General features: G+C 40.5%; 2 protein-coding genes and 1 pseudogene across 3 annotated transcripts in view; 1 reads left to right on the plus strand and 2 right to left on the minus strand.

Moving 5' to 3' along the window:
- SLC25A21 (solute carrier family 25 member 21) overlaps positions 1-15,416 on the minus strand; it is a 540,624-nt gene extending 525,208 nt beyond the window's left edge. Inside the window, exon 1 of the mRNA XM_059879029.1 lies at positions 15,332-15,416. The gene's annotated coding sequence lies outside the window, so the exon portion shown is untranslated. The remainder of the gene's footprint in view (positions 1-15,331) is intronic.
- Positions 1,756-6,286, minus strand: LOC100139594 (serine/threonine-protein phosphatase alpha-3 isoform-like; annotated as a pseudogene).
- Positions 15,417-15,622: 206 nt separating the features above from the next.
- The window catches only part of MIPOL1 (mirror-image polydactyly 1), a 312,949-nt gene continuing 304,122 nt past the window's right edge, over positions 15,623-24,449 (plus strand). The window contains exon 1 of one of the 2 annotated variants that reach the window (XM_024982072.2): positions 15,623-15,712. The gene's annotated coding sequence lies outside the window, so the exon portion shown is untranslated. The remainder of the gene's footprint in view (positions 15,713-24,449) is intronic. The other variant, XM_024982074.2, reaches the window with a different exon arrangement.

Genomic DNA, 24,449 nt, shown 5'->3' on the forward strand with positions numbered 1-24,449 from the left:
AGTCTTTAAAAAAAAAGTCTATTAAAGCCCATTGTTCATTTTTTTGGTTGGACTGTTTGTATTTTGTTATTAAATTGTAAGAGTTGTTTGTGCATCCTGAATATTAAGCTCTATTTGATATATGATTTGCAAATGTTTCTTCCATTTTTTACTTTCTTGATAGTATCCTTTGATGCACAAGTTTTTAATCTTGATGAAGTCCAAGAGTTGAAGATAATCATTATATGGTCTGGAATGCTTGTTGAAAATCAATTGGCCATAGATACTTGGGTTTCTTTCTGGATTCTCTATTCTTTCTGCTGATCAGTATGTCTTTTCTTATGCCCCAACCTCACTATTTAATTAATATAGCTTTGAAAGCTTTGAAATCAGAACACATAAGTTCTCCAACTTTCTTTTTCTTTTCCAAAATTGCCTTGACTATTTGAGGCCCCTTGCAATTCTATATGAACTTGAGGATCAGCTTACTGATTTATGCAAGAAAGGCCACTGGAATTTTGATAGGGATTGCTTTGAATCTGCAGATGACTTTGGACAGAAGTGCCATTTTAACAATATTAAATCTTATGATCTATGAATATGGGATGCCTTTCCATTTAACTATGTCTTTAGTTTCTTTCAACATTGCATTGTAGTCTTTAGTATGCACACCTTTCACTTCCTTGGTTAGATTTATTACTAGGTATTTTATTATTTTTGATGCTGTAGGAAGAGGATTTTTCAGAATTTCCTATTTGGATAATTCACTGCTGGTATATGGAAACACTACTGATTTTTGCATTTTGATCCTGTAACCTGCAACTCTGCTGAATTCATATATTAATTTTTGGTGGATTTTTTGTGATTTTTTTCGTACATAGAATCATGTCATTTGCAAATAGAAATAGTTTTATTTCTCTTCCAATTTGGAGAACTTTTATTTCTTTCTTACATAGTTGTTCTCTCTAGGAATTCCAGTACAATGCTGAATAGCAGTGATGAAACTAGGTGTCCTTGTCTTGTTCCTGACATGAATATGTTACCTGTGAAATTTTCATAAGTGCTTTTTATCAGGTTAAGGAAGTGTTCCTTCTATTCCTATTTTGCTGAGTGTTTTAACATGAAATGAGGTGGAATTTTGTCAGGTGCTTTTTCTACATCTATTAAGATAATCATGTAGGTATTTTTCCTTTGTCATATTAATATGAAATGTACTATATGGATTGATTCTATCATGTCTTAACACCTTTTTATTCCTGGGATAAATTCTGTTTGTTCATGGTGCTTACTCCTTTTAATATGCTTTTGAATTTAGTTTGCTAGTATATTTGCATCATAAAGGATATTGGTCTGTACTTTTCTTGTGATATCTTTTTCTGGCTTTAGTATCAAGGAAATGTTGGTCTCATAGAATGTATTAGGAAGTATTTTCTCCTCTCTATTTTTGGAAAAAGTTTGAGTAGAATCACTGTTGATTCTTTAAATATTTGGTAGAATTCACCTGTGAAGCCATCTGGTCTTGAACTTGTTTTAATGGATTGATTTTAATTACTGATTCACTTTGCTTACTTATTATAGGTCTGTTGATATTTTCTATTCTAGAGTAAGTTTTGGTAATGTGTATATTTTGATGAATGTGTTCACTTCATCTAAATTATTTAATTTGTTGGCATACAATTGTATGCCAATTATATTCTCTTAAAATTCTTTCAGTTTCTGTAAGGCCAGTAATAATGTCCCCACTTTCATTTCTGATTTTATTACATCGGTTTTTTCTTAGTCAATGTAACTAGTTTTGATGTTTTCACTTTCATTTCTGATTTTAATAACACCTTCTATCTTTTTCTTAGTCAATGTAGGTAAAGTTCTGAAATTTTTAAAACATTTTCGAAGAACCAAACTTTTGGTTTAGCCAATTCTATTATTTTCCCTATTCCCTATTTCATTCACCTCTGCTATAATATTTCTTTCCTTCTGCTGGTTTTGTTTTCTCTCCTTTTTCTAATTTCCTAAGGTGTAAGATTAAGCTATTGATTTGAGATGTTTTCTTTTTTAATATGGTCATCTACAGCTGTGAATGTCCTGAGCACTGCTTTTGTTGCATCCCATAACCATGGCATGTTGTGTTCTCATTTTGATGTTTCTCAAGTTATTGTTATGGGCTGAATTGTCTCCTCCAGAAAAGATGAATTGAAGCCCTAACTCCAAGTACCTCAGAATATGACCTCATTTGGAAATGGGGTATTTATAGAATAATCAAATTAAAATAAGCTCATTAGGATGACCCTAGTACAATGTGTATTCTTATAAAAAGGGGAAATTTAGACACAGGAAGACATGCATAGAAGGAAGACTGTGTGAAGAGACACAGACAATGCCACTTAATTACAGTTGTCTATAGTATGCTTTGAGTTCAGGAAGTGTGAGGCTTCTACCTTGTCCTTCTTTCTCAAGATTGCTTCAGAGGTTTTTGTGGTTTCATATGAATTTTAGGTTTTTCCTACTTCTGTAAAAAATGCCATAGGACTTTAATAAGGATTGAACTGAATCTGTATATCACTTTGGGTAGTATGGACATTTAAACAGTACTGTCTTCCAGTTCACAAACATGAATGTCTTTCCATTTATTTGCATCTTCTTAATTTCTTTAGAAATGTCTTACAGTTCTCAGTATACAAGTTTTTCACCTCTTGAGCTAAGTTTATTGCTAATTATTTTATCCTTTTTCATGCCATACTAAGTGCAATCATTTTCTTAATTTCCTTTTCACGTTGGTCATTGTTCAGTTCAGTTCAGTTGCTCAGTCATGTCCGACTCTTTGCAACCCCATGAATCACAGCACGCCAGGCCTCCCTGTCCATCACCAACTCCGGGAGTTCACTCAAACTCATGTCCATCGAGTTGGTGATGCCATCCAGCCATCTCATCCTCTGTCGTCCCCTTCTCCTCCTGCCCCCAATCCCTCCCAGCATCAGTCTTTTCCAATGAATTAACTCTTCGCGTGAGGTGGCCAAGTACTGGAGTTTCAGCTTTAGGATCATTCCTTCCAAAGACCACCCAGGGCTGATCTCCTTTAGAATGGTAGTGTACAGAAATATAACTGATTTCTGTGCATTGATTTTTATATCCTGAAACTTTGCTGAAATTTTTTATTACCTGTAGTAATTTCGTTGTGGAACTTTTAGGATTTTCATCTAAAATAATATCATCTACAGAAAGAGTTAATTTTACCTCTTTATTTCCAATTTGAATGCCTATATTGATTTTTTCTGCCTAATTGAACTGACTAGGAATCCCATGTTATGCTGAATAGTAATGGTGACAGTGGGCATCCTTGCTGTGTTCCTGATCTTAAGGGAAAAGCTTTTAGGTATTCACCATTGAATATGATGTTTGCTGTAGGTTTTTATACATGGTTTTTATTATATTGAGATGTGTGCATGCAAGTTCAGTCACATATGACTCCTTGTGACCCCATGGACTATAGTTCTACAGGCTTCTCTGTTCATGACATTTTCAAGGCAATAATAGTGGAGTGGTTGCCATTTCCTTCTCCAGGGGATCTCCTGACTGGGATTGAACCTCTGTCTCCTGAGCCTCCTGCATTGGCAGGCTGATTCTTTACCCCTGAGTCATCTGGGAAGCCCATTATGTTGAAATAACTTTCTTCTATTCTTAGTTTGTTGTCTTTTTTTAAATAATGAAAGAGTGTCAAGTTTTGTCAAATGCTTTCTCTGATTTCAGTTGAGATACTCATGTGATTTTTGTCTTTCGTTAATGTTGATTGATTTCGATATGTTGAATAGAGCCTTTGTTCCAGATAAAAATCCCACGTGGTCATGGTAAATAATCATTTTAATGTGCTGTTGGATTCAATTTGGGAGTATTCTGCTGAGGATTTTTTTCATCATTGTTCATTAGGGATGTTAGCCTGTTGTTTCCTCTTTTTATCTAGTTTTAGTATCAAAGTACTTCTGGCCTCACAGGATGAGTTTGCAAGTGTTCCTTCCTCTTTTATTCTTTGGAATTTTGAGGAGGATTGGTGCTAATTCTTAAATGTTTAGTAGAATTCTCCAGTGAAGCCTTCTGGTCCAGAACTTTTCTTTGTGGAGGTTTGATTACTGCTTCAATCTCCTTACTAGTTATAGATCTGTTCAGATTTTTTTATTTCTTCATAATTCAATCTTGGTAGGTTGTGTTTTTCTAGGAATTTATCAACTTCTTTTAGGTTATCCATTTTGTTGGCACATAACTGTTCATATTTGTCTCTTACTGTCATTTTTAAAAAAATAATGGCTTTAACCATCATTTTAAGTATACCACAGGGGAAAGTGTGCTTTAATTAAATATACATACCAGTGATGCTGGCAAGTTGAAAGTTACTCCTTATGTTGATAGCTATAAAAAGTAGTTTTACATGATAAGACAATGAGAAGGAAAAAAAAAAAAAACAGTCCCTTTGAAACAAAAAAGTTCACAGTGGTTTGTATCCAACAGTATGCATTTTATGACAATAACATGTACAGACTGAGCACCCTAGAGCTCTTTATATCCTAAAGAAAATGAGCATTTACATTATTCAGGGGCTGTCCTGAATTAAAAAATATCAGTTGTACACTCACCACTTAGGGTACACTGTTCTAAGTGTACAGCTTTTACACCCTCATTAAAGTTGTTTTCAAAAGGAACAGAAACAAAACAAAACATTTTTCCTTGGGAGTGGAGAGTCTTTCATTTGCTGTTATAACCAGCAAATACCATTCCTTAAGTAAAAAATGGTGAAGGGGGGGCCCCCAAAACACTGTTTGAGCAAGTTGACCAATACACATTACAGTTTTAAAAAATGAAGGTTATATACTATATGTTACAAGTCCCAACTAAGCAAGGTCAAAATGACATCAATTTGTTTGCTTTGTGATCATACCCCTTGGAGGTGTTACGGGTCTCGTGGCATTTGGCTTCTTTTTCTCTGCTGCTGCTGCTGCTGCTGCTGCTAAGTCGCTTCAGTCATGTTCCACTCTGTGCGACCCCATAGATGGCAGCCCACCAGGCTCCCCCGTCCCTGGGATTCTCCAGGCAAGAACACTGGAGTGGGTTGCCATTTCCTTCTCCAATGCATGAAAGTGAAAAGTGAAAATGAAGATGCTTAGTCGTGTCCAACTCTTAGCGACCCCATGCACTGCAGCCTACCAGGCTCCTCCGTCCATGGGATTGTCCAGGCAAGAGTACTGGAGTGGGTTGCCATCTCTGTAGGCTTTAAAATCTGAAAAGAACACATCAGATGTGTTTCGTCCACACTTATCATGGTACCTGCATTGTCAAACTCCCTACAATAATTGGGCACGGAAAACAGAGTGACCAACTGCCTCTTTGCAAAAAATTCATATCCATCTTCAACCACTTAATGGGCTTTACATATAAGATCCAAATTATGCCTATGGAGAAATTTTACAACCACTTCTGCATCAAATGTGGACACTCCTCTGTCATTTTCACCCCAGCTTAAGACATCTTCATCGGGGTCAGACCACAAAAGATCACAAAGAAGACCTTGATCTTGTACATCAGTTGGTCACATAATTCGCCAAATCTGTTTCATGGATTGAAGATTTGGTGATAAACCTCCATGACAGCAGAATATTTTCTCATCCGCAATGTCTGCTATCAGTAAACAGTTAAAGCAGGCTGTGAAAGTTTTCCATAGTTTAATGTTATATCTTCTTTTACACTCACCATAAAATCCATAAATTCTATTGATGCTGGCACATTCATGGTTTCCTCTGAGAAGAAAAAATTTCTCAGGATATTTGATTTTGTAAGCCAACAAGAGGCTGATAGTCTCCAATGACTGCTTTCCCCTATGTGCATAGTCCCCAATAAACAGGTAATTGCTTTCTGGCCGGATGGCACCACTCTACTCAAAAACTCGAAGAAAATCGTAGTATTGCCCATGGATATCACCACGTATCTTGAGTGGTGCTTCAAGTTCTAGCAGGATAAGACAGATTGAGAAAGCTCTCTTGGGACTTTAAGCACAGTCCTCTGATTTCATTCTCCTGTAGCTAGACATTCTTACTAGGCTTGGACTCTCTCACTTACAGCAGCAGTTAGATGTTACCACCAATATTGAGTTTATTTATATCTGCCTTCGCCTTCCCGTCGCTAACCTTCTCGCAGAGGCTCCACCACAGCTGCAGGTCAGGATTTACGGCAGCGGTAGCAGAAGCTGCGGCAGGTCCTCCCTCAACCACCCCTCTCCCTGCTTCCTCCTTTTCCCCCCAATGGAACCATGAGCTCTTGTGGTCATTTTTAATTCTGTCACATCAGTGGCAATGTCTTCTATTTCATTTCTAATTTTAGTTATGAGTCCTCTTCTTTTTTCTTTCTGAGTTTAGGTAAAAGCCTATCAATTTTGTTGATCTTTTAAAAAAAATCAACTTTGGATTCATTGATTTTTTTAAAAGCTGTCTTTCTAGTCTATTTCATTTATCTTTGTTCTAATCTTTATTATTTCTTCTCTTTTTTGAACTTTGGACTTAGTTTGGCTTCATTTTCCTAGTTCCTTGAGGTCTAAAGTTAGGTTGTCAACTTGAGGTTTTTGTTTTTTTTTTTTTGATGGAAGCATTTACTACTATAAACTTCCCAATTAGTACTCCATTTGCAGCATCGCATAGTTTTGGTATTGTGCTCATGCTCAGTCCTTTCAGTCAAGTCTGACTCCAGGACTGTAGCCTGCCAGGCTCCTCTGTCCATGGGATTTACTTAATAGTGGTTAATACTTTGCAGATTTTCCTATTTTCTTTGTTGTTGATTTCTAGCTTCATTTGTGATTGGAGAAGGTACTTTATTTCAAACTTCTTAAATTTATTAAGACTTGTTTTCTGACTTAACATATCTTGGAAATGGAACATTTCTGACTCTTTGTGACTCCATGGACTTGAAGCCTGCCAGGTTCCCCTGTCCAAGAGATTTTCCAGGCAAGAAGATGGAGTAGGTTGCCATTTCCTTCTCTAGGGGATCTTACTGGACCAGGGATCAAATCATCTGCATTAACAGGCAAACTCTTTACCACTGAGCCACCAGGGAAGCCCCGTTGTTGGGTATAATGTTCATATGTCTGCTGCTGCTGCTGCTGCTAAGTCGCTTCAGTCGTGTCCAACTCTGTGCGACCCCATAGATGGCAGCCCACCAGGCTCCCCCGTCCCTGGGATTCTCCAGGCAAAAACACTGGAGTGGGTTGCCATTTCCTTCTCCAATGCATGAAAGTGAAAAGTGAAAGTGAAGTTCCTCAGTCATGTCCGACTCTTTGTGACCCCATGGACTGCAGCCTACCAGGCTCCTCAGTCCATAGAATTTTCCAGGCAAGAGTACTGGAGTGGGGTGCCATTGCCTTCTCCGTCATATGTCTGCTAGGTTGGTCTGTAGTGTTGTTCAAGTTTTCTGTTTTCTGTTTCCTTATTTGATCTACTGTTTTGCTGTCCTACCTGTAGTTGAAAGTTGGGCATTAAAGTCTCCTATTACTATATTGCAATCTATTTCTCCCTTCAGTTCTGTAAATGTTTGCTGCATATATTAAGGCATTCTAATGTTCAGTTCAGTTCAGTTCAGTCGCTCAGTTGTGCCTGACTCTTTGCAACCCCATGAATCGCAGCACGCCAAGCCTCCCTGTTCATCACCAACTCCCGGAGTTCATTCAAACTCACGTCCATCAAGTCGGTGATGCCATCCAGCCATCTCAATTCCTCCCAGCATCAGAGTCTTTTCCAATGAGTCAACTCTCCCCATGAGGTGGCCAAGATATTGGAGTTTCAGCTTTAGCATCAGCCCGTCCAATGAACACCCAGGACTGATCTCCTTTAGAATGGACTGATTGGATCTCCTTGCAGTCCAGGGGACTCTCAAGAGTCTTCTCCAACACCACAGTTCAAAAGCATCAATTTTTTGGCACTCAGCTTTCTTCACAGTCCAACTCTCACATCCATACATGACCACGGGAAAAAAAATAGCCTTGACTAGACGGAGCTTTGTTGGCAAAGTAATAGCTCTGCTTTTGAATATGCTATCTAGGTTGGTCATAACTTTCCTTCCAAGGAGTAAGCATCTTTTAATTTCATGGCTGCAGTCACCATCTGCAATAATTTTGGAGCCCCCCAAAAATAAAGTCTGACACTGTTTCCACTGTTTCCCCATCTATTTCCCATGAAGTGATGGGACCAGATGCCATGATCTTAGTTTTCCAAATGTTGAGCTTTAAGCCACCTATTTTACTCTCCTCTTTCACTTTCATCAAGAGGCTTTTTAGTTCCTCTTGGCTTTCTGCCATAGGGGTTCAGGTCAGTTCAGTTCAGTTCAGTCGCTCAGTCGTGTCTGACTCTGTGACCCCATGAATCGCAGCATGCCAGACTTCCCTGTCCATCACCAACTCCCGGAGTTCACTCAGACTCACATCCATCGAGTCAGTGATGCCATCCAGCCGTCTCATCCTCTGTCATCCCCTTCTCCTCCTGCCCCCAATCCCTCCCAGCATCAGAGTCTTTTCCAATGAGTCAACTCTTCCCATGAGGTGGCCAAAGTACTGGAGTTTCAGCTTTAACATCATTCCTTCCAAAGAAATCCCAGGGCTGATCTCCTTCAGAATGGACTGGTTGGATCTCCTTGCAGTCCAAGGGACTCTCAAGAGTCTTCTCCAACACCACAGTTCAAAAGCATCAATTCTTCGGTGCTCAGCCTTCTTCACAGTCCAACTCTCACATCCATACATGACCACAGGAAAAACCATAGCCTTGACTAGACGGACCTTTGTTGGCAAAGTAATGTCTCTGCTTTTGAATATGCTATCTAGGCTGGTCATAACTTTCCTTCCAAGGGGTAAGCATCTTTTAATTTCATGGCTGCAGTCACCATCTGTAGTGATTTTGGAGCCCAGAAAAATAAAGTCTGACCCTGTTTCCACTGTTTCCCCATCTATTTCCCACGAAGTGGTGGGACCGGATGCCATGATCTTCGTTTTCTGAATGTTGAGCTTTAAGCCAACTTTTTCACTCTCCACTTTCACTTTCATCAAGAGGCTTTTTGAGTTCCTCTTCACTTTCTGCCTTAAGGGCGGTGTCATCTGCATATCTGAGGTTATTGATATTTCTCCCGGCAATCTTGATTCCAGCTTGTGTTTCTTCCAGTCCAGCGTTTCTCATGAGGTACTCTGCATATAAGTTAAGTAAACAGGGTGACAATATACAGCCTTGACGAACTCCTTTTCCTATTTGGAACCAGTCTGTTGTTCCATGTCCAGTTCTAACTGTTGCTTCCTGACCTGCATACAGATTTCTCAAGAGGCATGTCCAGTGGTCTGGTATTCCCATCTCTTTCAGAATTTTCCACAGTTTATTGTGATCCACACAGTCAAAGGCCTTGGCAATAGTCAATAAAGCAGAAATAGATGTTTTTCTGGAACGCTGCCAAAGACTGTTAAAATTACTGCACAACTGCACTCATCTCACACACTAGCAAAGTAATGCTCAAAATTCTTCAAGCCAGGCTTCTACAGTACGTGAACTGTGAAATTCCAGTTGTTCAAGCTGGATTTAGAAAGGGCAGAGGAACCAGAGATCAAATTGCCAACATCCACAGGAACTCTCTTGCTTTTTCGATGATCAAATTTATATTTATAAATTGTTACATCTTGTTGGTGAATTGACACTTTTATTATTATATAACGTCCATCTTTGTCTCTTGTGACAGTCTGTCTTAAAACTATTTTATCGGACAGAAGTTTGCCATTCCTGCTCTCTGCAAGTTCTGATTGTAAGCAGTATCTTTTCTCTTCCTTTCACTTTTAATGTTTCCTTAGCTCTAAAGGGAGTCTCTTGTAGGCAACATATAGTTGATCTTGTTTCCTCATCCACTTAGCCAATCTACATATTTGAATATAGAGAAGCGAAAAGCAAAGGAGAAAAGGAAAGATATAAACATCTGAATGCAGAGTTCCAAAGAATAGCAAGAAGAGATAAGACAGCCTTCTTCAGCGATCAATAAAAGAAATAGAAGAAAACAACAGAATGGGAAAGACTAGGGATCTCTTTAAGAAAATCAGAGATACCAAAGGAACATTTCATGAAAAGATGAGCTCGATAAAGGACAGAAATGGTATGGACCTAACAGAAGCAGACGATATTAAGAAGAGGTGGCAAGAATACACAGAAGAACTGTACAAAAAAGATCTTCCCAACCCAGATAATCACGATGGTGTGATCACTGACCTAGACCCAGACATCCTGGAATGTGAAGTCAAGTGGGCCTTAGAAAGCATCACTACGAACAAAGCTAGTGGAGGTGATGGAATTCCAGTTGAGCTATTCCAAATCCTGAATGATGATGCTGTGAAAGTGCTGCACTCAATATGCCAGCAAATTGGGAAAACTCAGCAGTGGCCACAGGACTGGAAAAGGTCAGTTTTCATTCCAATCCCAAATAAAGGCAATGTTAAAGAATGCTCAAACTACCGCACAATTGCACTCATCTCACGTGCTAGTAAGGTAATGCTCAAAATTCTCCAAGCCAGGCTTCAGCAATACGTGAACCGTGAACTTCCTGATGTTCAAGCTGGTTTTAGAAAAGGCAGAAGAACCAGAGATCAAATCACCAACATCTGCTGGATCATGGAAAAAGCAAGAGAGTTCCAGAAAAACATCTATTTCTGCTTTATTGACTATTGCCAAGGCCTTTGACTGTGTGGATCACAATAAACTGTGGAAAATTCTGAAAGAGATGGGAATACCAGACCACTGGACATGCCTCTTGAGAAATCTGTATGCAGGTCAGGAAGCAACAGTTAGAACTGGACATGGAACAACAGACTGGTTCCAAATAGGAAAAGGAGTTCGTCAAGGCTGTATATTGTCACCCTGCTTATTTAACTTATATGCAGAGTACATTATGAGAAACGCTGGACTGGAAGAAACACAAGCTGGAATCAAGATTGCCGGGAGAAATATCAATAACCTCAGATATGCAGATGACACCGCCCTTAAGGCAGAAAGTGAAGAGGAACTCAAAAGCCTCTTGATGAAAGTGAAAGTGGAGAGTGAAAAAGTTGGCTTAAAGCTCAACATTCAGAAAACGAAGATCATGGCATCCGGTCCCACCACTTCATGGGAAATAGATGGAGAAACAGTGGAAACAGGGTCAGACTTTATTTTTCTGGGCTCCAAAATCACTACAGATGGTGACTGCAGCCATGAAATTAAAAGATGCTTACCCCTTGGAAGGAAAGTTATGACCAGCCTAGATAGCATATTCAAAAGCAGAGACATTACTTTGCCAACAAAGGTTCATCTAGTCAAAGCTATGGTTTTTCCTGTGGTCATGTATGGAGAAGGCAATGGCACCCCACTCCAGTACTCTTGCCAGGAAAATCGCATGGACAGAGGAGCCTGGTAAGCTGTAGACCATGGGGGCGTGAAGAGTCGGACACAACTGAGCGACTTCACTTTCACTTTTCCCTTTCATGCAATGGAGAAGGAAATGGCAACCCACTCCAGTGTTCTTGCCTGGAGAATCCCAGGGATGGGGGAGCCTGGTGGGCTGCCGTCTATGGGGTCGCACAGAGTTGGACACGACTGAAGCGACTTAACAGCAGCAGCAGCAGCATGTATGGATGTGAGAGTTGGACTGTGAAGAAGGCTGAGCACCGAAGAATTGATGCTTTTGAACTGTGGTATTGGAGAAGACTCTTGAGAGTCCCTTGGACTGCAAGGAGATCCAACCAGTCCATTCTGAAGGAGATCAGCCCTGGGATTTCTTTGGAAGGAATGATGCTAAAGCTGAAACTCCAGTACTTTGGCCACCTCGTGCGAAGAGTTGAGGTGGAAAAGACTCTGATGCTGGGAGGGATTGGGGGCAGGAGGAGAAGGGGATGACAGAGGATGAGACGGCTGGATGGCATCACTGACTCGATGGACGTGAGTTTGAGTGAACTCCGGGAGTTGGTGATGGACAGGGAGGCCTGGTGTGCTGCGATTCATGGGGTGGCAAAGAGTTGGACACGACTGAGCGACTGATCTGATCTGATCTGATCGCGTTTAAAGTAATTGTTAAAAAATATTATTACTGACAGGATAAGTTTTACTATTGCCATTTTCTCAGCTGCTTTTTTTATGCTGTGTAGTTTTTCTTCCTATTCTTTTCTTTATTTTTGTCATTTTTAAATTTTAAATCAATGGATTTTTCATAGAAAACTGTTTTGATTCCTTTCTCCTTTCCCATTATGCATATGCATATATAGAATATATTTTCCTTTGGTTACATCTGTCCTACCCTTTATGTTGATGACACACACATAAAAAATGACTTTTTATGTTGCAAATCCATTAACAGATTTGTAGTCTTCATGCTTTTGTGTTTTAAATTTTATACATTTAAAAGCGATGCATGCATATAGATTACAAATACTATAGAATTCTATATTTGTCTATCAATTTACCTTTATCAGGGAGCTTTATTTTTTATTATGGCTTTGTATTGCTGTTTACCATTCTTTCATTTCAACTTAAAGAGTTCCCTTCAGCATTTTTTGAAGGGCAGGAGTAATGGTGATGAAAGCCTATAGATTTACTTTATCTGGAAAAATCTTTTTCCAGAATTTTGGAGCCTGCTGAATTTTATGTCAGTTTCTCTCCTCCTATTTGGTGAGTTTACAGTCATTATTCCTTCAAATAGGCTCTCTGCTTTCTTTTTCTTTTCCTTCTGGAACTCTCATTATGCTTATGTTGTTTCACATGATGGTGTTCCATAAGTCCCTTAGCCTCTCTTAAGTTTTCTTCCTTCTTTTTCTTCTTGCCTGAGTGATTCTGAAAGTTCTGTATTCAATTTCATTGATTCTTTCTTCTTTCTGGTCAAGAATTCAATTTCAGAATTTCTGTTTAGATCTTCTTCATAGTTTATCTTTGTTAGTGTTGTTGTTTGTTAACATAATGTTTTCCTGACTGCACTAGTTGTCTATCTGTGCTGTCTTAATTCACTGAGCATCCATATGATGGTTATTTTGAATTTTTTTGTAATTCATATATCTCCATTTCTTTAGGGTAGGTATCAAATTTAATTTGCTCCTTTCAATGGGTAATGTTTCCCTATTCTTTGTATGTCCTGTCATCTTCTGTTGGGACTTCAACATTTGCAAAATCACCCACCTCTCCCAGTTTTTGTGATCTGGCTTCATACAGGAAGAACTGTCTATAATCAATCCGGCTAGAGATCCTAGAGACATCTTAAGCCTCACATGCACTTTGGGCTTGTGTGTGTAATCTAATAATTGAAGAGGTTTGCCAATTTCTACTGAGACTCTCCTTTTGGATCTTTCTGCCTTATTGTGGCCTCTGTGATGCAGTAGTAAGCTGTGGTACTTGTCTCCCATCTAACTTCTGCCTGTAGTACAGTGGACTCTGGGGCACACTGATTGCTTTTGTTCTTAGCAGCCCCAAACTGGCTGCCCGTTCCTGTCAGTTTTTAGATTCAAGGAAGATAGAAACCAGTCCCCCAGGCACCTTCTTGAAAATTCAGATCACTGAATATATGTTCTCCTTTTTCTTCTCAGTGAGAAGATGGGAGTTGAGAGTTTCCTCCCAATCATGTTTTATTGGGGGTGAGTCACTTGCAAGTGAGTGCTACAAGATTTCTTACTGGGTACTGATGCAGTTGGTTTCACATTAACCTGGGGTGCGGGACACACTTAACGTTTCTGGATTTCTCATAAAGGCAATTGGCCCTGTATTATTGTTAAATTTGTGTCTCCATGGGAGAAGGAGAGTCTGGGGTTGCCTATTCCACCATCTTCTTAATGTCACTCCTGATTTGAATCTTTTTCAATGAATTTGTATTTATGATATAAATTATGGCCTGTCTTGGAATATCTTATGCATACTTGAAAAGAAAGTGTATCCTGTTGTTAATAGCTATTCTATAAATGTCAATTAGATAAGTTGGTTAATACTGTTGTGGTTGATTGTGTTATTCAAGCCTTAGATGGACCTGAGTTTGAGTGAATTCCAGGAGTTGGTGATGAACAGGGAGGCCTGGCATGCTGCGATTCATGGGGTTGCAAAGAGTCGTGCTGCAATTAATGGGGTTGCAAAGAGTTGGACAGGACTGAGCAACTGAACTGAACTGAATGTACCCTTAGCCAAAGAAAAATAGCATAATCACAGTTTTTAAATTTAACTTATAAATTCATTATTTGGTTTGACTTTTCTCAGTGTTACGATAACTATTCTCTCTTATTTCTTGCTACTCTAGCTAGGAAAACCAACTCTCCCTCTTTTTTTTTTTTTTTATAACATAAATTTGAGTTGCCCTTAAAGCTTTTCACAAGTCAAACCTTTTTTCCCGATTAGGGTGCTCTTCCCAGCTACTCTGACCCGTTCTCCTTTTTGCCTCCTATATTTTTATGGTACTTTTTGTCCGTCTATATCTGATTCAGACCTTGACTGAAGTAAATAAAAATGGATTTCAAAGCTGAAGCTATAAAAAAAGAAAATTTCTTCAGAGCCCTGTGCATTCATTACAATGTAATAAACAGGAGCTTGTATTACAACTGTGTTCCAACTAATTAACATTGGTTTTTTAATTTTTCCCCCCACTCCTCTTTTTTACTAAAGTGTAAGTTTCTTTTATTAACTTTAACGACTAACTTAGGAGACCGTCAAGACTTTATTTTATACATATTCTTCGGGGATATTTAAGAAATCATCACTATTGCTTATTATCCAAACCCAGAGGAGTACCTGGCACATGGTATGTTCTCAAGAACTATGTGGCGTCTGAAGGAATTAACGTGAGATTTATAAAAGCAACACTTATCTGTGGTACAGGAAAACCACATTTGAATTACTATCAGCTATAATCCTTTCTTGTTTCAACACAGAGGTACAGGAATTGAGGACTTAATTTTTTAATTCTGGAAAGTTCAACCTTTTGTCTTAAAGAATCCATATATTGAACGTTAAGCATCCGTATCTTTTTCTTAAGTACCTCCTAGTTTTAGTCTGAAGCGTTCTTTGTCTAAGAGGTGGGTACTGGTTTTTGCTAGCCCAACTGGAGTCCGACTGCAGCTTTTTTCATTCAACCATTCCTTCCCAACACGTCCCTCTTCTCTCCCTGGAGTCCCATCCCCACTCTCCCTCTCACCTCAAGACAAAAACAGAACCGGAAATCCCATTTCCGCCAGTTTCTGTGGAAACTCCACAACGCTCAAGTTGAGGCCACAAGACACGTTTTTATGGACGTGGTTTCCCTCCCCTAACGAGATTAACTTTTGTCTGGGGAATATTTGGTCTCACAGAATGCGCCGTTCACCTCATACCTGACAACCTTAACTACGAAAACTGTCTTCTCCAAACTCCAGCGAAGATTTCCCAAGCTTGCTCTGTTGATCAGGTGCCCCGCCCCACGGCCCCAGTGGCGCGAAATGCGCATGCCCGGTGCGCGCCGCCTGCCCCTGCCCGGCGTCTGCTCCTCCCCTGATCGCCGTGGATCCTCGCGCGCCGGGCGCGTCTGGCCCCCTCCTCCGTTGCGCCCCGCGGGGACATTCACGAGCGCGCGCACCTCCTCGCACAGAGGAACCCGGGGTTGGGAGGCTCCGAGCGAGCTGCGATTGGCTGACGTGGAGGCTGCGCGTCTGGCCTGAGAAACTCTGGGCGAGAGCGCAGAGTCTGCTCTCGGGGCTGTGCAGGGCGCATCTCAGGTAAATGGGTAGGGTGGGAGGTTTGGGCGATCCGAGAAAAGGAGGGGTGGGTTGAGACCAGCCCTGGAATTTCCGGCCGCAGCCTCCTTGGGGAACGGCAAGGGGCCCCCCAGGAGCTGCACCGGGTGAATGCTGGCCCCGTGCGGCCGGGAATGATGGGGCTCCCTCGAAGGTCAGCTTTGTGTGGTCCCCTGGTCTACTTTCTCGGCAGGATTTCGGCATCTTGCCCTGTTTCTTATTACAAGAATGCTGCAGCTGAGTTTTTTATTCGAGGTTTTTTTGTTGTTGTTGTTGGTTTGCTTTTCCCTTAAGAGGCAGTGAGTTGGAGGTCCTGGCTCAACCTAGGATTGATTCCGTGCCCTTGAGAGTCACTCACTGGTTTGTATTTCAGTTCTCACACTTTAAGTTTCGGCAAAGAATACGGTGATTCTTTCGGTAGGCGGAGCCATGCTGTAGAAAGATACTGTTAAAATTTTTTGAGTTCGTAGTGTCTCTGGGCCCACATTTTTCGTCCTGGCTGGAAGGTGACACCACCCGATGCTATTTGTGAAGTATTTACTTTAAGCACCGTGGGTGGAAGGAACTGGATGAACACAAGATAACAACATTATTAAGATGTCGTGGGAAAAAAACTTTTCCACCAGAAGAGGCTTTTTGAAAGGCTCCTTTGAACATTTTATGCAGATTAAATCACAGTGGTAGTAGATAAAGGTGAGCCAAAACAAAGGGCCAAACAAAAGTACGTTTTAAGGAGCTCCCCCTGTCCCCCCTTCTTTCCCAGACAACTTTCTGACAACAATGACAAGTTACTGGCTTTTCAAAGTTTCTCCTTGGGATCTATTGTGGAACTAACCTGAAATGACAGTTACATAAACATGTGGGTATCCTGTGCAGTAGTACACCAAGAGAATTAATTAAAACAAAACTACCTTCTATGTAAGGTAACAGGGATTAAGATAGCTCACTGGTGGTAAGGATGGCAAATCAGAAAAGTGAACAGAAGATGTACACAGTTTTCCTTCAAAGGCATAGAGTTTGTAAATATGAAACGTTTTTGCTGTGATAATTATTAAAGGTTAATAGACACACAGAAAAGTGCATGAATCATAAGTGTACAGTTCACTGAATTTTCACCAGGTGTGTATATCCAAGAAAGAGCGTTACTCACATCCTAGAAGCCCCACTTTTCAGTTTCTGACATCATCAATAAATTTACTGATTATTGACTTTATATAAATGGAAACATACAGTGTATAGTCTTCTGTGTCTCACTTTTGCTTAATATTTGCGGGATTTATACAAGTTATGTAGCAGTTGTTTGTTCTTAATGCTGTGCAGTATCTTATCCAGCTTTTGGCTATTACTAATAGGTCTGGTGTGAACATTTTTTTGTAAGTATTTTGGTGAATGTATGTATACATTTCTGTTGGATATATACCCACTGGTGAAATGACTATATTATAGGCTATGCGTATATGTCTTTCTAATATTGTTGTTGTTGTTTAATAGCTAAGTAGCGTCCGACTCTTTTGCCACCCCACAGACTGTAGCCTGCCAGGTTTCTCTGTCCATGGGATTTCCCTGGCAAGAGTACTAGAGTGGGTTGCCATTCTATTCTCCATGGGATCTTCCCAACGCAAGGATTGAACCTACATCTCTTGCATTGGCAGGCCGGTTCTTTATCACTAAGCCACCTGGAAACCCATTTCTGGTATGTTGTTCAGTTGCTCAGTCCTGTCCGACTCTTTGTGACCCTATGACCTGCAGCATGCCATGCTTCCCTGTCGTCCATCACCAACTCCCGGAGCTTACTCAAACTCATGTCCATTGAGTCAGTGATGCCATCCAACCATTTTGTCCTCTGTCATCCCCTTCTCCTCCTGCCTTCAATCTTTCCTATCATCAGGGTCTTATCTAATGAGTCAGTTCTTCGCATCAGGTGGCCAAAGTGTTGGAGCTTCAGCATCAGTCCTTCCAATGAATGTTCAGGACTGATTTCCTTTTGACCGGTTGGATCTTCTTGCAGTCCAAGGTACTCTCAAGAGTCTTCTCCAACAGCACAGTTCAAAAGCATCAATTTTTCCATGCTCAGTTGGATCAATTATTGTTCAACTCCTACATCCATACATGACAACTAGAAAAGCCATAGCTTTGTCTAGACGGACCTTTGTTGGCAAAGTGATGTCTCTACTTTTTAATATGCTGTCTACGCTGGTCATAACTTTTCTTCCAAGGAGCATGCATCTTTTAATTTCATGTCTCCAGTCACTGTCTGCAGTGGCTTTGGAGCCCAAGAAAATAAAATCTGTTACCGTTTCCACTTTTCCCAATCTATTTGTCGTGAAGTGATGGTACAGGATACCATGATCTTAGAGTTTTGAATGTTGAGTTTTAAGCCAGCTTTTTCACTGTCCTCTTTCACCTTCATCAGGAGGCTCTTTTGTTCTTCTTTGCTTTTTGCCATTTCTGGTATACATTACTAAAAAATTGTTCAAATGAGTTTCCACATGCTTGAAACATTTAGCATCATTCTTTTCATTTTACCCATTCTGTTGGGTAGTTATATCACATTGTGGTTTTTCCCTAATTTCTCTGCTGATGAATATTTACACCTCTCTGTATGTCTGTTGGCCATTTGGGTATCTCCAGTGGCAGGGGTCATCAAATTTTCTGTAAAGGGCTGGATAGTTAATAGAGGCATCTTGCTTTGTAGAGTTTCAGTTAAAGCAATACTGTGTGAGGCTAGGACTACTTGTATTTTAGGTTTTGCAAGCCACATAGTGTCTATTTCACATAGTTTGTATTTTCTTCTTTCCTTTCTTTTTTTGCCTGCCTGTTTGCTTGCTTCCCTGTCTATCTTACCTCCTTACTCCCCTCCTTTTTGTCCTTCATCTCTCCCTCTCATTTTTCTCTTTAATTTTCTTTTCTCCTTCCTTCCTTCCTTCACTTTGTACTTCACTAACCATTACTGTGTTGAAATGACCATTTGATCTCCTGCTCATTGTTGATGATGACATCATTCAGTTCAGTTCATTTCAGTCACTCAGTCGTGTCCGACTCTTTGCGACCCCATGGACTACAGCACGCCAGGCCTCCCTGTTCATCACCAACTCCTGGAGCTTGCTCAAGCTCATGTCCGTTGAGTTGGTGATGCCATCCAACCATCTTATCCTGTGTCGTCCCCTTCTCCTGCCTTCAGTCTTTCCCAGCATCAGGGTCTTTTCCAATGAGTCAGTTCTTCGCATCAGGTGACCATAGTAGTATTGGAGTTTCAGCTTTAGCATCAGTCCTTCCAATGACTATTCAAGACTGATTTCCTTTAGGATTGACTGGTTGGCTCTCCTTGCAGTCCAAGGGATTATCAAGAGTCTTCTCCAACACCACAGTTCAAAAGCATCAATTCTTGGGAGCTCAGCTTTCTTCATAGTCCAACTCTCACATCCATACATGACCTCTGGAAAAACCATAGCCTTGACTAGGCAGATCTTTGTCGGCAAAGTAATGTCTCTGCTTTTTAATATTTGCTGTCTAAGTGGTCATAACTTTTCTTCCAAGGAGTAAGCGTCTTTTAATTTCATGGCTGCAGTCACCATCTGCAGTGATTTTGGAGCCCCCCAAAATAAAGTCTGTCACTGTTGCCACTGTTTCCCCAATTATTTCCTATGAAGTGATGGGACCAGATGCCATGATCTTAGTTTTCTGAATGTTGAGTTTTAAGCCAACTTTTTCACTCTCCTCTTTCACTTTCATCAAGAGGCTCTTTACTTCTTCTTTGCTTTCTGCCATAAGGGTGGTATCATCTGCATATCTGACGTTATTGATATTTCTCCCAGCAGTCTTGATTCCAACTTGTGCTTCATCCTGCCCAGCATTTCTCATGATGTATTCTGCATATAAGTTAAATAAGCAGGGTGACAACATGCAGCCTTGATGTACTCCTTTCCCGATTGGGAACCAGTCTGTTGTTCCATGTCCAGTTCTAACTGTTGCTTCCTGACCTGCATACAGATTTCTCAGGAGGCAGGTCAGGTGGTCTGGTATTCCCATCTCTCTTCAGAATTTTTCACAGTTTATTGTGATCCACACAGTCAAAGGCTTTGGCATAGTCAAAAAAGCAGAAATAGCTGTTTTTATGGAACTCTCTTGCTTTTTAGATGATCCAACAGATGTTGGCAATTTGATCTGGTTCCTCTGCCTGTTCTAAATCCAGCTTGAACATCTGGAAGTTAATGGCTCACATACTGTTGGAGCCTGGCTTGGAGAATTTTGAGCATTACTTTGCTAGCGTGTGAGATGAGTGCAATTGTGTGGTAGTTTGAGCATTGTTTGGCATTGCCTTTCTTTGGGATTGCAATGAAAACTGACCTTTTCTGGTCCTGTGGCTACTGCTGAGTTAGTATTAGTATATATTCAAGTAAATACCTAAATCACTTCTATAAACCACCTAAAAAAAGAGTTGTTAGCTAAATATGTTAACATACTTTTAAAAAGTTTTTTTTTTTTTTTATACTTTTAGTGCTAAGTGAAAGGCAGGGGACTAAAAATAAGAGATGAACTGCACAGCCCAATGAAGTATTTAAGGAAGACAGGACCTTGAAGTCAGGGAGGGGTGCCACAGTTGAGTTTCATGGGCCAAGTCATTGGTAATTGAAAGTGAAAGTCGCTCAGTCGTGTCTGACTCTTTGCAACCCTACGGACTGTACAGTCCATGGAATTCTCGGGCCAGAATACTGGAGTAGGTAGCCTTTCTCTTCTCCAGGGGATCTTCCCAACCCAGGAATTGAACCTACGTCTCCTGCATTGCAGGCAGATTCTTTACCAGCAGAGCCAAAAGGGAAGCCCTTGTGGAAGTAATCATTAATTACCTCCTATATTATGAATGTACTCAATCATGTAGATATAAGTTTCAACCAAGCCTTCCCAAGATGGAACAGGTCAAAAGACAATATCCATCTCAAAGTATGGGAAAAAGTTTATGCTTTTTGATACTTTTTTTACTCAATGTTGACAACTGCCTGGATATCCATCTCTTTCATAGCCTTTTATGTAAATCAACAAAGGTTGTATTTCCTTTCTTTTCTCACTTCTTTCCTCTCTTTTATTCCTCAGGTTTAAAGGGAATAAGAGATATTTAACACCAAAACATTACAGTCACACATTGCTATTGTTCAGTTGCTCAGTCGTGTCCAACTCTTTATGACCACATGGACTATAGCATGCCAGGCTTCCCTGTCCTTCATTATCTCCCAGAATTTCCTCAGACTCATGTCCGTTGAATCAATGATGCCATCTAATCATCTCATCGTCTGCTGCCCCCTTTTCCTCCTGCCCTCAATCTTTCCCATCATCAAGGTCTTTTCCAGTGAGTTGACTCTTTGCATCAGGTTGCCAAAGTATCAGAGCTTTTCTTCAGCATCAGGAAGTATACTTTTACAAATAGCCCCATCAAATGATGTCTAACTCAATGAACCTATGAGCCATGCCATGTAGGGCCATCCAAGACAGACAGGTCATGGGGGAGAGTTCTAACAAAATGTGGTCCACTGGAGAAGGGAATGGCAAACCACTTCAGTATTCTTGCCTTGAGAATGCCATGAACAGTATGAAAAGGCAAAAAGATAGGACACTGAAAGATGAACTCCCCAGGTTGGTAGGTGCCCATTATGCTACTGGAGATCACTGGAGAAATAACTCCAGATAGAATGAAGAGATGGAGCCAAAGCAAAAACAACACCCAGTTGTGGATGTGACTGGTGATATAAGCAAAGTCTGATGCTATAAACAGTAATATTTCATAGGAACCTGAAATGTTAGGACCATCAATCAAGGCAAATTAGAGGTGGTCAAACAGGAGATAACAAAAATGAACATCCTAAAATGAACATTTTAGGAATCAAGGAACTAAAATGGACTAGAATGGGTGAATTTAACTCAGATGACTATTACATCTACCATTGTGGACAAGAACCCCTTGGAAGAAATGGAGTAGCCATCAAAGGCAACAAAAGAGTCCAAAATGCAGTACTTGGATGCAATCTCAAAAACAGCAGAATGATCTCTATTCATTTCCAAGGCAAGCAATTCAATATCACAGTAATCCAAGTCTATGCCCCAACCAGTAATGCTGAAGAAGCTGAAGTTGAATGGTTCTATGAAGACCTGTAAGACCTTCTAAAACTAACCCGCCAAAAAGATGTCCTTTTCATTATAGGGGACTGAAATTCAAAAGTAGGAAGTCAAGAAACACCTGGACTAACAGGAAAATTTGGCCTTGGAATACAGAATGAAGCAGGGCAAATGCTAATAGAGTTTTGCCAAGAGAACACACTGGTCATAGCACACACCCTCTTCCAAAAACACATGAGAAGACTACACATGGATATCACCAGATGGTCAATACTGAAATTAGACTGATTATATTCTTTGCATCCAAAGATGGAGAAGCTCTATACAGTCAGCAAAAACAAGACCAGGAGCTGACTGTGGCTCAGATCATGAATTCCTTATTCCCAAATTCAGACTTAAATTGAAGAGTGTAGGGAAAACCACTAGACCATTCAGGTACGACCTAAATCAAATCCCTTAGATTATACAGTGGAAGTGACAAATAGATTCAAGGGATTAGATCTGATACAGAGTGCCTGAAAAACTATGGATGAAGGATCGGGACATTGTACAGGAGACAGGGAACAAGACCATCCCCAAGAAAAAGAAATGCAAAAAAGCAAAAAGCTGTCTGAGAAGGCCTTACAAATAGCTGTGAAAAGAAGAGAAGCTAAAGACAAAGGAGAAAAGGAATGATAATAAACATCTGAATACAGAGTTCCAAAGAATAGCAAGAAGAGATAAGAAAGCCTTCTTCATTGATCAGTGCAAAGAAATAGAGGAAAACAATAGAATGGGAAACACTAGAGATCTCTTCAAGAATATTAGAGACAATAAGGGAACATTTTATGCAAAGATGGGCACAATAAAGACAGAAATGGTATGGATGTAACAAAAGCAGAAGATATTAAGATGAGGTGGCAAGAATACACGGAAGAACCATACACAAAAGATCATCACATCCCAGATAATCACGATGGTGTGATCACTCACCTATAGCCAGACATCCTAGAATGTGAAGTCAGGTGGGCCTTAGGAAGCATCACTACGAAGAAAGCTAGTGGAGGTGATGCAATTCCAGTTGAGCTGTTTCAAATCCTACAAGATGATGCCATGAAAGTGCTGCACTCAATATGCCAGCAAATTTGGAAAACTCAGCAGTCACAGGACCAGAAAAGGTCAGTTTTTATTCCAATCCCAAAGAAAGGCAATGCCAAACAATGCTCAAACTACCACACACTTGCACTCATCTCACACTCATAGCAAAGTAATACTCAAAGTTCTCCAAGCCAGGCTCCAACAGTACGTGAGCTGTGATCTTCCAGATGTTCAAGCTGGATTTAGAACAGGCAGAGGAACCAGATCAAATTGCCAAAATCCGTTGGATCATCAAAAAAGCAAGAGAGTTCCAGAAAAACAGCTATTTCTGCTTTATTGACTATGCCAAAGCCTTTGACTGTGTGGATCACGATAAACTGTGAAAAATTCTGAAGAGAGATGGGAATACCAGACCACCTGACCTGCCTCCTGAGAAATCTGTATGCAGGTCAGGAAGCAACAGTTAGAACTGGACATGGAACAACAGATTGGTTCCAAACCGGGAAAGGAGTTCCAAACTGGGAAAGGAGTACATCAAGGCTGCATGTTGTCACCCTGCTTATTTAACTTATATGCAGAATACATCATGAGAAATGCTGGGCAGGATGAAGCACAAGTTGGAATCAAGACTGCTGGGAGAAACATCAATAACGTCAGATATGCAGATGACACCACCTTTATGGCAGAAAGCAAAGAAGAAGTAAAGAGCCTCTTGATGAAAGTGAAAGAGGAGAGTGAAAAAGTTGGCTTAAAACTCAACATTCAGAAAACTAAGATCATGGCATCTGGTCCCATCACTTCATGGGAAATAATTGGGGAAACAGTGACAGACTTTATTTTGGGGGGCTCCAAAATCACTGCAGATGGTGACTGCAGCCATGAAATTAAAAGACGCTTACTCCTTGGAAGAAAAGTTATGACCCACTTAGACAGCAAATATTAAAAAGCAGGGACATTACTTTGCCGACAAAGATCTGCCTAGTCAAGGCTATGGTTTTTCCAGAGGTCATGTATGGATGTGAGAGTTGGACTATGAAGAAAGCTGAGCTCCCAAGAATTGATGCTTTTGAACTGTGGTGTTGGAGAAGACTTGAGAATTCCTTGGACTGCAAGGGGATCCAACCAGTCCACCCTAAAGGAAATCAGTCCGAATATTCATTGGAAGGACTGATGCTGAAGCTGAAACTCCTGTACTATGGTTACCTGATGCAAAGAACTGACTCATTGGAAAAGACCCTGATGCTGGGAAAGATTGAAGGTGGGAGAAGGGGACGACAGAGGATGTGATGGTTGGATGGCACTCCCGACTCAATGGACATGAATTTGAGTAAACTCCAGGGGTTGGTGAAGGACAGGGAAGCCTGGAGTGCTGCTGTCCATGCGGTCGCAAAGAGTCAGACTTGACTGAGGGACTGAACCGAGCTGAACCCCTTAAGAACTGAATTCTCCCAACAGCCACTGACGGAAGTTGGAGATCATGTTCCAGTTAAACTTTGAGATGACTGTCGCCCTCCGTTAACACTGTGGCCTCAAC

Source organism: Bos taurus, chromosome 21 (genome assembly GCF_002263795.3).
Source record: "Bos taurus isolate L1 Dominette 01449 registration number 42190680 breed Hereford chromosome 21, ARS-UCD2.0, whole genome shotgun sequence".
NCBI classification, from domain to species: Eukaryota; Metazoa; Chordata; class Mammalia; order Artiodactyla; family Bovidae; genus Bos; species Bos taurus.